The sequence below is a fragment of the Lepisosteus oculatus genome, chromosome 4, assembly GCF_040954835.1.
Source record: "Lepisosteus oculatus isolate fLepOcu1 chromosome 4, fLepOcu1.hap2, whole genome shotgun sequence".
Lineage (NCBI taxonomy): Eukaryota > Metazoa > Chordata > Actinopteri > Semionotiformes > Lepisosteidae > Lepisosteus > Lepisosteus oculatus.
The window spans coordinates 7,131,900-7,146,414 of record NC_090699.1 but is presented as its reverse complement, the minus strand read 5'-3'; the positions used below and the strand labels follow the sequence as shown (position 1 = coordinate 7,146,414).

Sequence of the window (14,515 nt, the reverse complement as noted above, 5' to 3'; positions counted from 1 at the left end):
GGGCTCGTCCGGGATTTGAACCCGGGACCTCTCGCACCCTAAGCGAGAATCATACCCCTAGACCAACGAGCCATTCGCAGAGGGGGTGCTGGCTGTTTGCCAGAACTCGTTGTAAAAAAAAGGAGAGAGGGACAGATGTGAACGGTTTTCCAAAGGATGAAAGTCGCCTTCGTTTATTCACATTTGCGACCCATTTCGCACTCTTCAGCGTAATGATATTTCCCCCAAAAGTGGTTTAAATCTCAAAAGGAAGAAGACATCTTAATGTCGTAATGTACAGTACTTGCAATCGTTTCACTGTGGAATTCTGTTTCTTCTCGTGAAAAATCTCCGTGCTCCGCCGACTTCTCTCTAGGACAGCCAGCCGTAACTTTAAGCGAGGGGCCTGAACCAAGTGCTGGAAGAGCGGGTGTCGTGACTTTTTTTGCATTTCAGCTCAAGTGATGTCAAAGCAAAGAAGAACGGATGTAATGCGTGCGTTCTAGAAAGTCTACGAGAGCAATACCGCCAGCTGGTGCTTTTTGGACGAGCTCGACAACAGGACAGGACGAAGCATTTTTCAGCAGTTTTTTCCGCATTTTTCGGGGCAGCCACCTGCCAGCCTGAGATCCTAGCGTTTCAAACACCGAGCTGTCCCCTGGACTTGGCTCACAGCACACGAAGATGAGAAAAAGAGCGAGGCTGTTTCACGCCGGGCGTGGTGGCGCACGCCTGTAATCCAAGCTGCCGGGAGGCTGAGACCGAGGGACCGCTTGCGCTCGGGAGTTCTGCACAGCAGTGGGCTGTGTTGATCGGGGGTCCGCAGCGTCTTCGGCACCAATATGGTGATCCCGGGGGAGCTTGGGCTCACCAGGTTGTCTAAAGAGGGGTGTACCAACCCAGGTCGGAAACGGAGCAGGTGAAAGCCCCCGTGCTGATGCGTGCTGGGACAGCTCCTGTGAGCAGAAGCTGTCGTGCAGCCCGGGCAACAGAGTGGGACGCGGTCTTTTGCCACAACTTTGGAAGGAGGGAATCTTCATCTGTGTCCGGGGTGTTACAGTCAAGTTTGTTGCTTTTGTTTAGTCTCTTTGATTTTCTTTTGTTTGCGTGGGTCGTTAGTTTTTCCTTTGTAGTTTTTTTCTTCTGCTCTGAACCCTTTAATACATTGTCTTTGAATTGTATGACATCAGCCCAAGTGTTGTCAAAGCAAGGATGGACGGGTAAAATGCCTGCCTTCCTGGCGTCTTGCAACACGAGAACGGCGGTGAAGCAGTTCGCTTTGCGTGGGCAGAGCACAAGTGGGAAAGCCTCTCTCTTACGCACGAGTCAGAGCACAAAACGGGCTCGTCCGGGATTTGAACCCGGGACCTCTCGCACCCTAAGCGAGAATCATACCCCTAGACCAACGAGCCATTCGCAGAGGGGGTGCTGGCTGTTTGCCAGAACTCGTTGTAAAAAAAAGGAGAGAGGGACAGATGTGAACGGTTTTCCAAAGGATGAAAGTCGCCTTCGTTTATTCACATTTGCGACCCATTTCGCACTCTTCAGCGTAATGATATTTCCCCCAAAAGTGGTTTAAATCTCAAAAGGAAGAAGACATCTTAATGTCGTAATGTACAGTACTTGCAATCGTTTCACTGTGGAATTCTGTTTCTTCTCGTGAAAAATCTCCGTGCTCCGCCGACTTCTCTCTAGGACAGCCAGCCGTAACTTTAAGCGAGGGGCCTGAACCAAGTGCTGGAAGAGCGGGTGTCGTGACTTTTTTTGCATTTCAGCTCAAGTGATGTCAAAGCAAAGAAGAACGGATGTAATGCGTGCGTTCTAGAAAGTCTACGAGAGCAATACCGCCAGCTGGTGCTTTTTGGACGAGCTCGACAACAGGACAGGACGAAGCATTTTTCAGCAGTTTTTTCCGCATTTTTCGGGGCAGCCACCTGCCAGCCTGAGATCCTAGCGTTTCAAACACCGAGCTGTCCCCTGGACTTGGCTCACAGCACACGAAGATGAGAAAAAGAGCGAGGCTGTTTCACGCCGGGCGTGGTGGCGCACGCCTGTAATCCAAGCTGCCGGGAGGCTGAGACCGAGGGACCGCTTGCGCTCGGGAGTTCTGCACAGCAGTGGGCTGTGTTGATCGGGGGTCCGCAGCGTCTTCGGCACCAATATGGTGATCCCGGGGGAGCTTGGGCTCACCAGGTTGTCTAAAGAGGGGTGTACCAACCCAGGTCGGAAACGGAGCAGGTGAAAGCCCCCGTGCTGATGCGTGCTGGGACAGCTCCTGTGAGCAGCAGCTGTCGTGCAGCCCGGGCAACAGAGTGGGATGCGGTCTTTTGCCACAACTTTGGAAGGAGGGAATCTTCATCTGTGTCCGGCGTGTTACAGTCAAGTTTGTTGCTTTTGTTTAGTCTCTTTGATTTTCTTTTGTTTGCGTGGGTCGTTAGTTTTTCCTTTGTAGTTTTTTTCTTCTGCTCTGAACCCTTTAATACATTGTCTTTGAATTGTATGACATCAGCCCAAGTGTTGTCAAAGCAAGGATGGACGGGTAAAATGCCTGCCTTCCTGGCGTCTTGCAACACGAGAACGGCGGTGAAGCAGTTCGCTTTGCGTGGGCAGAGCACAAGTGGGAAAGCCTCTCTCTTACGCACGAGTCAGAGCACAAAACGGGCTCGTCCGGGATTTGAACCCGGGACCTCTCGCACCCAAAGCGAGAATCATACCCCTAGACCAACGAGCCATTCGCAGAGGGGGTGCTGGCTGTTTGCCAGAACTCGTTGTAAAAAAAAGGAGAGAGGGACAGATGTGAACGGTTTTCCAAAGGATGAAAGTCGCCTTCGTTTATTCACATTTGCGACCCATTTCGCACTCTTCAGCGTAATGATATTTCCCCCAAAAGTGGTTTAAATCTCAAAAGGAAGAAGACATCTTAATGTCGTAATGTACAGTACTTGCAATCGTTTCACTGTGGAATTCTGTTTCTTCTCGTGAAAAATCTCCGTGCTCCGCCGACTTCTCTCTAGGACAGCCAGCCGTAACTTTAAGCGAGGGGCCTGAACCAAGTGCTGGAAGAGCGGGTGTCGTGACTTTTTTTGCATTTCAGCTCAAGTGATGTCAAAGCAAAGAAGAACGGATGTAATGCGTGCGTTCTAGAAAGTCTACGAGAGCAATACCGCCAGCTGGTGCTTTTTGGACGAGCTCGACAACAGGACAGGACGAAGCATTTTTCAGCAGTTTTTTCCGCATTTTTCGGGGCAGCCACCTGCCAGCCTGAGATCCTAGCGTTTCAAACACCGAGCTGTCCCCTGGACTTGGCTCACAGCACACGAAGATGAGAAAAAGAGCGAGGCTGTTTCTCGCCGGGCGTGGTGGCGCACGCCTGTAATCCAAGCTGCCGGGAGGCTGAGACCGAGGGACCGCTTGCGCTCGGGAGTTCTGCACAGCAGTGGGCTGTGTTGATCGGGGGTCCGCAGCGTCTTCGGCACCAATATGGTGATCCCGGGGGAGCTTGGGCTCACCAGGTTGTCTAAAGAGGGGTGTACCAACCCAGGTCGGAAACGGAGCAGGTGAAAGCCCCCGTGCTGATGCGTGCTGGGACAGCTCCTGTGAGCAGAAGCTGTCGTGCAGCCCGGGCAACAGAGTGGGACGCGGTCTCTTGCCACAACTTTGGAAGGAGGGAATCTTCATCTGTGTCCGGGGTGTTACAGTCAAGTTTGTTGCTTTTGTTTAGTCTCTTTGATTTTCTTTTGTTTGCGTGGGTCGTTAGTTTTTCCTTTGTAGTTTTTTTCTTCTGCTCTGAACCCTTTAATACATTGTCTTTGAATTGTATGACATCAGCCCAAGTGTTGTCAAAGCAAGGATGGACGGGTAAAATGCCTGCCTTCCTGGCGTCTTGCAACACGAGAACGGCGGTGAAGCAGTTCGCTTTGCGTGGGCAGAGCACAAGTGGGAAAGCCTCTCTCTTACGCACGAGTCAGAGCACAAAACGGGCTCGTCCGGGATTTGAACCCGGGACCTCTCGCACCCAAAGCGAGAATCATACCCCTAGACCAACGAGCCATTCGCAGAGGGGGTGCTGGCTGTTTGCCAGAACTCGTTGTAAAAAAAAGGAGAGAGGGACAGATGTGAACGGTTTTCCAAAGGATGAAAGTCGCCTTCGTTTATTCACATTTGCGACCCATTTCGCACTCTTCAGCGTAATGATATTTCCCCCAAAAGTGGTTTAAATCTCAAAAGGAAGAAGACATCTTAATGTCGTAATGTACAGTACTTGCAATCGTTTCACTGTGGAATTCTGTTTCTTCTCGTGAAAAATCTCCGTGCTCCGCCGACTTCTCTCTAGGACAGCCAGCCGTAACTTTAAGCGAGGGGCCTGAACCAAGTGCTGGAAGAGCGGGTGTCGTGACTTTTTTTGCATTTCAGCTCAAGTGATGTCAAAGCAAAGAAGAACGGATGTAATGCGTGCGTTCTAGAAAGTCTACGAGAGCAATACCGCCAGCTGGTGCTTTTTGGACGAGCTCGACAACAGGACAGGACGAAGCATTTTTCAGCAGTTTTTTCCGCATTTTTCGGGGCAGCCACCTGCCAGCCTGAGATCCTAGCGTTTCAAACACCGAGCTGTCCCCTGGACTTGGCTCACAGCACACGAAGATGAGAAAAAGAGCGAGGCTGTTTCACGCCGGGCGTGGTGGCGCACGCCTGTAATCCAAGCTGCCGGGAGGCTGAGACCGAGGGACCGCTTGCGCTCGGGAGTTCTGCACAGCAGTGGGCTGTGTTGATCGGGGGTCCGCAGCGTCTTCGGCACCAATATGGTGATCCCGGGGGAGCTTGGGCTCACCAGGTTGTCTAAAGAGGGGTGTACCAACCCAGGTCGGAAACGGAGCAGGTGAAAGCCCCCGTGCTGATGCGTGCTGGGACAGCTCCTGTGAGCAGCAGCTGTCGTGCAGCCCGGGCAACAGAGTGGGACGCGGTCTTTTGCCACAACTTTGGAAGGAGGGAATCTTCATCTGTGTCCGGGGTGTTACAGTCAAGTTTGTTGCTTTTGTTTAGTCTCTTTGATTTTCTTTTGTTTGCGTGGGTCGTTAGTTTTTCCTTTGTAGTTTTTTTCTTCTGCTCTGAACCCTTTAATACATTGTCTTTGAATTGTATGACATCAGCCCAAGTGTTGTCAAAGCAAGGATGGACGGGTAAAATGCCTGCCTTCCTGGCGTCTTGCAACACGAGAACGGCGGTGAAGCAGTTCGCTTTGCGTGGGCAGAGCACAAGTGGGAAAGCCTCTCTCTTACGCACGAGTCAGAGCACAAAACGGGCTCGTCCGGGATTTGAACCCGGGACCTCTCGCACCCTAAGCGAGAATCATACCCCTAGACCAACGAGCCATGCGCAGAGGGGGTGCTGGCTGTTTGCCAGAACTCGTTGTAAAAAAAAAGGAGAGAGGGACAGATGTGAACGGTTTTCCAAAGGATGAAAGTCGCCTTCGTTTATTCACATTTGCGACCCATTTCGCACTCTTCAGCGTAATGATATTTCCCCCAAAAGTGGTTTAAATCTCAAAAGGAAGAAGACATCTTAATGTCGTAATGTACAGTACTTGCAATCGTTTCACTGTGGAATTCTGTTTCTTCTCGTGAAAAATCTCCGTGCTCCGCCGACTTCTCTCTAGGACAGCCAGCCGTAACTTTAAGCGAGGGGCCTGAACCAAGTGCTGGAAGAGCGGGTGTCGTGACTTTTTTTGCATTTCAGCTCAAGTGATGTCAAAGCAAAGAAGAACGGATGTAATGCGTGCGTTCTAGAAAGTCTACGAGAGCAATACCGCCAGCTGGTGCTTTTTGGACGAGCTCGACAACAGGACAGGACGAAGCATTTTTCAGCAGTTTTTTCCGCATTTTTCGGGGCAGCCACCTGCCAGCCTGAGATCCTAGCGTTTCAAACACCGAGCTGTCCCCTGGACTTGGCTCACAGCACACGAAGATGAGAAAAAGAGCGAGGCTGTTTCTCGCCGGGCGTGGTGGCGCACGCCTGTAATCCAAGCTGCCGGGAGGCTGAGACCGAGGGACCGCTTGCGCTCGGGAGTTCTGCACAGCAGTGGGCTGTGTTGATCGGGGGTCCGCAGCGTCTTCGGCACCAATATGGTGATCCCGGGGGAGCTTGGGCTCACCAGGTTGTCTAAAGAGGGGTGTACCAACCCAGGTCGGAAACGGAGCAGGTGAAAGCCCCCGTGCTGATGCGTGCTGGGACAGCTCCTGTGAGCAGAAGCTGTCGTGCAGCCCGGGCAACAGAGTGGGACGCGGTCTTTTGCCACAACTTTGGAAGGAGGGAATCTTCATCTGTGTCCGGGGTGTTACAGTCAAGTTTGTTGCTTTTGTTTAGTCTCTTTGATTTTCTTTTGTTTGCGTGGGTCGTTAGTTTTTCCTTTGTAGTTTTTTTCTTCTGCTCTGAACCCTTTAATACATTGTCTTTGAATTGTATGACATCAGCCCAAGTGTTGTCAAAGCAAGGATGGACGGGTAAAATGCCTGCCTTCCTGGCGTCTTGCAACACGAGAACGGCGGTGAAGCAGTTCGCTTTGCGTGGGCAGAGCACAAGTGGGAAAGCCTCTCTCTTACGCACGAGTCAGAGCACAAAACGGGCTCGTCCGGGATTTGAACCCGGGACCTCTCGCACCCTAAGCGAGAATCATACCCCTAGACCAACGAGCCATTCGCAGAGGGGGTGCTGGCTGTTTGCCAGAACTCGTTGTAAAAAAAAGGAGAGAGGGACAGATGTGAACGGTTTTCCAAAGGATGAAAGTCGCCTTCGTTTATTCACATTTGCGACCCATTTCGCACTCTTCAGCGTAATGATATTTCCCCCAAAAGTGGTTTAAATCTCAAAAGGAAGAAGACATCTTAATGTCGTAATGTACAGTACTTGCAATCGTTTCACTGTGGAATTCTGTTTCTTCTCGTGAAAAATCTCCGTGCTCCGCCGACTTCTCTCTAGGACAGCCAGCCGTAACTTTAAGCGAGGGGCCTGAACCAAGTGCTGGAAGAGCGGGTGTCGTGACTTTTTTTGCATTTCAGCTCAAGTGATGTCAAAGCAAAGAAGAACGGATGTAATGCGTGCGTTCTAGAAAGTCTACGAGAGCAATACCGCCAGCTGGTGCTTTTTGGACGAGCTCGACAACAGGACAGGACGAAGCATTTTTCAGCAGTTTTTTCCGCATTTTTCGGGGCAGCCACCTGCCAGCCTGAGATCCTAGCGTTTCAAACACCGAGCTGTCCCCTGGACTTGGCTCACAGCACACGAAGATGAGAAAAAGAGCGAGGCTATTTCACGCCGGGCGTGGTGGCGCACGCCTGTAATCCAAGCTGCCGGGAGGCTGAGACCGAGGGACCGCTTGCGCTCGGGAGTTCTGCACAGCAGTGGGCTGTGTTGATCGGGGGTCCGCAGCGTCTTCGGCACCAATATGGTGATCCCGGGGGAGCTTGGGCTCACCAGGTTGTCTAAAGAGGGGTGTACCAACCCAGGTCGGAAACGGAGCAGGTGAAAGCCCCCGTGCTGATGCGTGCTGGGACAGCTCCTGTGAGCAGCAGCTGTCGTGCAGCCCGGGCAACAGAGTGGGACGCGGTCTTTTGCCACAACTTTGGAAGGAGGGAATCTTCATCTGTGTCCGGGGTGTTACAGTCAAGTTTGTTGCTTTTGTTTAGTCTCTTTGATTTTCTTTTGTTTGCGTGGGTCGTTAGTTTTTCCTTTGTAGTTTTTTTCTTCTGCTCTGAACCCTTTAATACATTGTCTTTGAATTGTATGACATCAGCCCAAGTGTTGTCAAAGCAAGGATGGACGGGTAAAATGCCTGCCTTCCTGGCGTCTTGCAACACGAGAACGGCGGTGAAGCAGTTCGCTTTGCGTGGGCAGAGCACAAGTGGGAAAGCCTCTCTCTTACGCACGAGTCAGAGCACAAAACGGGCTCGTCCGGGATTTGAACCCGGGACCTCTCGCACCCTAAGCGAGAATCATACCCCTAGACCAACGAGCCATTCGCAGAGGGGGTGCTGGCTGTTTGCCAGAACTCGTTGTAAAAAAAAGGAGAGAGGGACAGATGTGAACGGTTTTCCAAAGGATGAAAGTCGCCTTCGTTTATTCACATTTGCGACCCATTTCGCACTCTTCAGCGTAATGATATTTCCCCCAAAAGTGGTTTAAATCTCAAAAGGAAGAAGACATCTTAATGTCGTAATGTACAGTACTTGCAATCGTTTCACTGTGGAATTCTGTTTCTTCTCGTGAAAAATCTCCGTGCTCCGCCGACTTCTCTCTAGGACAGCCAGCCGTAACTTTAAGCGAGGGGCCTGAACCAAGTGCTGGAAGAGCGGGTGTCGTGACTTTTTTTGCATTTCAGCTCAAGTGATGTCAAAGCAAAGAAGAACGGATGTAATGCGTGCGTTCTAGAAAGTCTACGAGAGCAATACCGCCAGCTGGTGCTTTTTGGACGAGCTCGACAACAGGACAGGACGAAGCATTTTTCAGCAGTTTTTTCCGCATTTTTCGGGGCAGCCACCTGCCAGCCTGAGATCCTAGCGTTTCAAACACCGAGCTGTCCCCTGGACTTGGCTCACAGCACACGAAGATGAGAAAAAGAGCGAGGCTGTTTCACGCCGGGCGTGGTGGCGCACGCCTGTAATCCAAGCTGCCGGGAGGCTGAGACCGAGGGACCGCTTGCGCTCGGGAGTTCTGCACAGCAGTGGGCTGTGTTGATCGGGGGTCCGCAGCGTCTTCGGCACCAATATGGTGATCCCGGGGGAGCTTGGGCTCACCAGGTTGTCTAAAGAGGGGTGTACCAACCCAGGTCGGAAACGGAGCAGGTGAAAGCCCCCGTGCTGATGCGTGCTGGGACAGCTCCTGTGAGCAGCAGCTGTCGTGCAGCCCGGGCAACAGAGTGGGACGCGGTCTTTTGCCACAACTTTGGAAGGAGGGAATCTTCATCTGTGTCCGGGGTGTTACAGTCAAGTTTGTTGCTTTTGTTTAGTCTCTTTGATTTTCTTTTGTTTGCGTGGGTCGTTAGTTTTTCCTTTGTAGTTTTTTTCTTCTGCTCTGAACCCTTTAATACATTGTCTTTGAATTGTATGACATCAGCCCAAGTGTTGTCAAAGCAAGGATGGACGGGTAAAATGCCTGCCTTCCTGGCGTCTTGCAACACGAGAACGGCGGTGAAGCAGTTCGCTTTGCGTGGGCAGAGCACAAGTGGGAAAGCCTCTCTCTTACGCACGAGTCAGAGCACAAAACGGGCTCGTCCGGGATTTGAACCCGGGACCTCTCGCACCCTAAGCGAGAATCATACCCCTAGACCAACGAGCCATGCGCAGAGGGGGTGCTGGCTGTTTGCCAGAACTCGTTGTAAAAAAAAGGAGAGAGGGACAGATGTGAACGGTTTTCCAAAGGATGAAAGTCGCCTTCGTTTATTCACATTTGCGACCCATTTCGCACTCTTCAGCGTAATGATATTTCCCCCAAAAGTGGTTTAAATCTCAAAAGGAAGAAGACATCTTAATGTCGTAATGTACAGTACTTGCAATCGTTTCACTGTGGAATTCTGTTTCTTCTCGTGAAAAATCTCCGTGCTCCGCCGACTTCTCTCTAGGACAGCCAGCCGTAACTTTAAGCGAGGGGCCTGAACCAAGTGCTGGAAGAGCGGGTGTCGTGACTTTTTTTGCATTTCAGCTCAAGTGATGTCAAAGCAAAGAAGAACGGATGTAATGCGTGCGTTCTAGAAAGTCTACGAGAGCAATACCGCCAGCTGGTGCTTTTTGGACGAGCTCGACAACAGGACAGGACGAAGCATTTTTCAGCAGTTTTTTCCGCATTTTTCGGGGCAGCCACCTGCCAGCCTGAGATCCTAGCGTTTCAAACACCGAGCTGTCCCCTGGACTTGGCTCACAGCACACGAAGATGAGAAAAAGAGCGAGGCTGTTTCACGCCGGGCGTGGTGGCGCACGCCTGTAATCCAAGCTGCCGGGAGGCTGAGACCGAGGGACCGCTTGCGCTCGGGAGTTCTGCACAGCAGTGGGCTGTGTTGATCGGGGGTCCGCAGCGTCTTCGGCACCAATATGGTGATCCCGGGGGAGCTTGGGCTCACCAGGTTGTCTAAAGAGGGGTGTACCAACCCAGGTCGGAAACGGAGCAGGTGAAAGCCCCCGTGCTGATGCGTGCTGGGACAGCTCCTGTGAGCAGCAGCTGTCGTGCAGCCCGGGCAACAGAGTGGGACGCGGTCTTTTGCCACAACTTTGGAAGGAGGGAATCTTCATCTGTGTCCGGGGTGTTACAGTCAAGTTTGTTGCTTTTGTTTAGTCTCTTTGATTTTCTTTTGTTTGCGTGGGTCGTTAGTTTTTCCTTTGTAGTTTTTTTCTTCTGCTCTGAACCCTTTAATACATTGTCTTTGAATTGTATGACATCAGCCCAAGTGTTGTCAAAGCAAGGATGGACGGGTAAAATGCCTGCCTTCCTGGCGTCTTGCAACACGAGAACGGCGGTGAAGCAGTTCGCTTTGCGTGGGCAGAGCACAAGTGGGAAAGCCTCTCTCTTACGCACGAGTCAGAGCACAAAACGGGCTCGTCCGGGATTTGAACCCGGGACCTCTCGCACCCGAAGCGAGAATCATACCCCTAGACCAACGAGCCATTCGCAGAGGGGGTGCTGGCTGTTTGCCAGAACTCGTTGTAAAAAAAAGGAGAGAGGGACAGATGTGAACGGTTTTCCAAAGGATGAAAGTCGCCTTCGTTTATTCACATTTGCGACCCATTTCGCTCACCCTGTGGTCCATGTGGGTCCTAATGCCCCAGTATAGTGACGGGGACACTATACTGTAAACAGGCGCCGTCCTTCGGATGAGACGTAAAACCGAGGTCCTGACTCTCTGTGGTCATTAAAAATCCCAGGGCGCTTCTCGAAAAGAGTAGGGGTGTAACCCCGGTGTCCTGGCCAAATTTCCCCCCTGGCCTTTACCAATCATGGCCTCCTAATAATCCCCCTCTATGAATTGTCTATATTACTCTGCTCTCCTCCCCACTGATAGCTGATGTGTGGTGAGCGTTCTGGCGCACTATGGCTGCCGTCGCATCATCCAGGTGGATGCTGCACATTGGTGGTGGTGGAGGGGAGTCCCCATTACCTGTAAAGCGCTTTGAGTGGAGTGTCCAGAAAAGCGCTATATAAGTGTAAGCAATTATTATTATTATTATTATTTCGCACTCTTCAGCGTAATGATATTTCCCCCAAAAGTGGTTTAAATCTCAAAAGGAAGAAGACATCTTAATGTCGTAATGTACAGTACTTGCAATCGTTTCACTGTGGAATTCTGTTTCTTCTCGTGAAAAATCTCCGTGCTCCGCCGACTTCTCTCTAGGACAGCCAGCCGTAACTTTAAGCGAGGGGCCTGAACCAAGTGCTGGAAGAGCGGGTGTCGTGACTTTTTTTGCATTTCAGCTCAAGTGATGTCAAAGCAAAGAAGAACGGATGTAATGCGTGCGTTCTAGAAAGTCTACGAGAGCAATACCGCCAGCTGGTGCTTTTTGGACGAGCTCGACAACAGGACAGGACGAAGCATTTTTCAGCAGTTTTTTCCGCATTTTTCGGGGCAGCCACCTGCCAGCCTGAGATCCTAGCGTTTCAAACACCGAGCTGTCCCCTGGACTTGGCTCACAGCACACGAAGATGAGAAAAAGAGCGAGGCTGTTTCACGCCGGGCGTGGTGGCGCACGCCTGTAATCCAAGCTGCCGGGAGGCTGAGACCGAGGGACCGCTTGCGCTCGGGAGTTCTGCACAGCAGTGGGCTGTGTTGATCGGGGGTCCGCAGCGTCTTCGGCACCAATATGGTGATCCCGGGGGAGCTTGGGCTCACCAGGTTGTCTAAAGAGGGGTGTACCAACCCAGGTCGGAAACGGAGCAGGTGAAAGCCCCCGTGCTGATGCGTGCTGGGACAGCTCCTGTGAGCAGCAGCTGTCGTGCAGCCCGGGCAACAGAGTGGGACGCGGTCTTTTGCCACAACTTTGGAAGGAGGGAATCTTCATCTGTGTCCGGGGTGTTACAGTCAAGTTTGTTGCTTTTGTTTAGTCTCTTTGATTTTCTTTTGTTTGCGTGGGTCGTTAGTTTTTCCTTTGTAGTTTTTTTCTTCTGCTCTGAACCCTTTAATACATTGTCTTTGAATTGTATGACATCAGCCCAAGTGTTGTCAAAGCAAGGATGGACGGGTAAAATGCCTGCCTTCCTGGCGTCTTGCAACACGAGAACGGCGGTGAAGCAGTTCGCTTTGCGTGGGCAGAGCACAAGTGGGAAAGCCTCTCTCTTACGCACGAGTCAGAGCACAAAACGGGCTCGTCCGGGATTTGAACCCGGGACCTCTCGCACCCTAAGCGAGAATCATACCCCTAGACCAACGAGCCATGCGCAGAGGGGGTGCTGGCTGTTTGCCAGAACTCGTTGTAAAAAAAAGGAGAGAGGGACAGATGTGAACGGTTTTCCAAAGGATGAAAGTCGCCTTCGTTTATTCACATTTGCGACCCATTTCGCACTCTTCAGCGTAATGATATTTCCCCCAAAAGTGGTTTAAATCTCAAAAGGAAGAAGACATCTTAATGTCGTAATGTACAGTACTTGCAATCGTTTCACTGTGGAATTCTGTTTCTTCTCGTGAAAAATCTCCGTGCTCCGCCGACTTCTCTCTAGGACAGCCAGCCGTAACTTTAAGCGAGGGGCCTGAACCAAGTGCTGGAAGAGCGGGTGTCGTGACTTTTTTTGCATTTCAGCTCAAGTGATGTCAAAGCAAAGAAGAACGGATGTAATGCGTGCGTTCTAGAAAGTCTACGAGAGCAATACCGCCAGCTGGTGCTTTTTGGACGAGCTCGACAACAGGACAGGACGAAGCATTTTTCAGCAGTTTTTTCCGCATTTTTCGGGGCAGCCACCTGCCAGCCTGAGATCCTAGCGTTTCAAACACCGAGCTGTCCCCTGGACTTGGCTCACAGCACACGAAGATGAGAAAAAGAGCGAGGCTGTTTCTCGCCGGGCGTGGTGGCGCACGCCTGTAATCCAAGCTGCCGGGAGGCTGAGACCGAGGGACCGCTTGCGCTCGGGAGTTCTGCACAGCAGTGGGCTGTGTTGATCGGGGGTCCGCAGCGTCTTCGGCACCAATATGGTGATCCCGGGGGAGCTTGGGCTCACCAGGTTGTCTAAAGAGGGGTGTACCAACCCAGGTCGGAAACGGAGCAGGTGAAAGCCCCCGTGCTGATGCGTGCTGGGACAGCTCCTGTGAGCAGAAGCTGTCGTGCAGCCCGGGCAACAGAGTGGGACGCGGTCTTTTGCCACAACTTTGGAAGGAGGGAATCTTCATCTGTGTCCGGGGTGTTACAGTCAAGTTTGTTGCTTTTGTTTAGTCTCTTTGATTTTCTTTTGTTTGCGTGGGTCGTTAGTTTTTCCTTTGTAGTTTTTTTTCTTCTGCTCTGAACCCTTTAATACATTGTCTTTGAATTGTATGACATCAGCCCAAGTGTTGTCAAAGCAAGGATGGACGGGTAAAATGCCTGCCTTCCTGGCGTCTTGCAACACGAGAACGGCGGTGAAGCAGTTCGCTTTGCGTGGGCAGAGCACAAGTGGGAAAGCCTCTCTCTTACGCACGAGTCAGAGCACAAAACGGGCTCGTCCGGGATTTGAACCCGGGACCTCTCGCACCCTAAGCGAGAATCATACCCCTAGACCAACGAGCCATTCGCAGAGGGGGTGCTGGCTGTTTGCCAGAACTCGTTGTAAAAAAAAGGAGAGAGGGACAGATGTGAACGGTTTTCCAAAGGATGAAAGTCGCCTTCGTTTATTCACATTTGCGACCCATTTCGCACTCTTCAGCGTAATGATATTTCCCCCAAAAGTGGTTTAAATCTCAAAAGGAAGAAGACATCTTAATGTCGTAATGTACAGTACTTGCAATCGTTTCACTGTGGAATTCTGTTTCTTCTCGTGAAAAATCTCCGTGCTCCGCCGACTTCTCTCTAGGACAGCCAGCCGTAACTTTAAGCGAGGGGCCTGAACCAAGTGCTGGAAGAGCGGGTGTCGTGACTTTTTTTGCATTTCAGCTCAAGTGATGTCAAAGCAAAGAAGAACGGATGTAATGCGTGCGTTCTAGAAAGTCTACGAGAGCAATACCGCCAGCTGGTGCTTTTTGGACGAGCTCGACAACAGGACAGGACGAAGCATTTTTCAGCAGTTTTTTCCGCATTTTTCGGGGCAGCCACCTGCCAGCCTGAGATCCTAGCGTTTCAAACACCGAGCTGTCCCCTGGACTTGGCTCACAGCACACGAAGATGAGAAAAAGAGCGAGGCTGTTTCACGCCGGGCGTGGTGGCGCACGCCTGTAATCCAAGCTGCCGGGAGGCTGAGACCGAGGGACCGCTTGCGCTCGGGAGTTCTGCACAGCAGTGGGCTGTGTTGATCGGGGGTCCGCAGCGTCTTCGGCACCAATATGGTGATCCCGGGGGAGCTTGGGCTCACCAGGTTGTCTAAAGAGGGGTGTACCAACCCA

General features: G+C 51.6%; 11 non-coding genes across 11 annotated transcripts; all 11 read right to left on the bottom strand.

The window, feature by feature from the left end:
• On the bottom strand, positions 1–72 carry trnap-agg (transfer RNA proline (anticodon AGG)). The gene has a single exon. It is a non-coding gene; the product is annotated as a tRNA-Pro (tRNA).
• Positions 73–1,319: 1,247 nt separating this feature from the next.
• Positions 1,320–1,391, bottom strand: trnap-agg (transfer RNA proline (anticodon AGG)). The gene has a single exon. It is a non-coding gene; the product is annotated as a tRNA-Pro (tRNA).
• A 1,247-nt stretch (positions 1,392–2,638) lies between these two features.
• Positions 2,639–2,710, bottom strand: trnap-ugg (transfer RNA proline (anticodon UGG)). The gene has a single exon. It is a non-coding gene; the product is annotated as a tRNA-Pro (tRNA).
• A 1,247-nt stretch (positions 2,711–3,957) lies between these two features.
• On the bottom strand, positions 3,958–4,029 carry trnap-ugg (transfer RNA proline (anticodon UGG)). The gene has a single exon. It is a non-coding gene; the product is annotated as a tRNA-Pro (tRNA).
• Positions 4,030–5,276: 1,247 nt separating this feature from the next.
• On the bottom strand, positions 5,277–5,348 carry trnap-agg (transfer RNA proline (anticodon AGG)). The gene has a single exon. It is a non-coding gene; the product is annotated as a tRNA-Pro (tRNA).
• Positions 5,349–6,596: 1,248 nt separating this feature from the next.
• trnap-agg (transfer RNA proline (anticodon AGG)) lies at positions 6,597–6,668 on the bottom strand. The gene has a single exon. It is a non-coding gene; the product is annotated as a tRNA-Pro (tRNA).
• Positions 6,669–7,915: 1,247 nt separating this feature from the next.
• Positions 7,916–7,987, bottom strand: trnap-agg (transfer RNA proline (anticodon AGG)). The gene has a single exon. It is a non-coding gene; the product is annotated as a tRNA-Pro (tRNA).
• Positions 7,988–9,234: 1,247 nt separating this feature from the next.
• Positions 9,235–9,306, bottom strand: trnap-agg (transfer RNA proline (anticodon AGG)). Its single transcript has one exon. It is a non-coding gene; the product is annotated as a tRNA-Pro (tRNA).
• A 1,247-nt stretch (positions 9,307–10,553) lies between these two features.
• On the bottom strand, positions 10,554–10,625 carry trnap-cgg (transfer RNA proline (anticodon CGG)). The gene has a single exon. It is a non-coding gene; the product is annotated as a tRNA-Pro (tRNA).
• Positions 10,626–12,314: 1,689 nt separating this feature from the next.
• On the bottom strand, positions 12,315–12,386 carry trnap-agg (transfer RNA proline (anticodon AGG)). Its single transcript has one exon. It is a non-coding gene; the product is annotated as a tRNA-Pro (tRNA).
• A 1,248-nt stretch (positions 12,387–13,634) lies between these two features.
• trnap-agg (transfer RNA proline (anticodon AGG)) lies at positions 13,635–13,706 on the bottom strand. The gene has a single exon. It is a non-coding gene; the product is annotated as a tRNA-Pro (tRNA).
• Between the last annotated feature and the right edge of the window lie 809 nt (positions 13,707–14,515).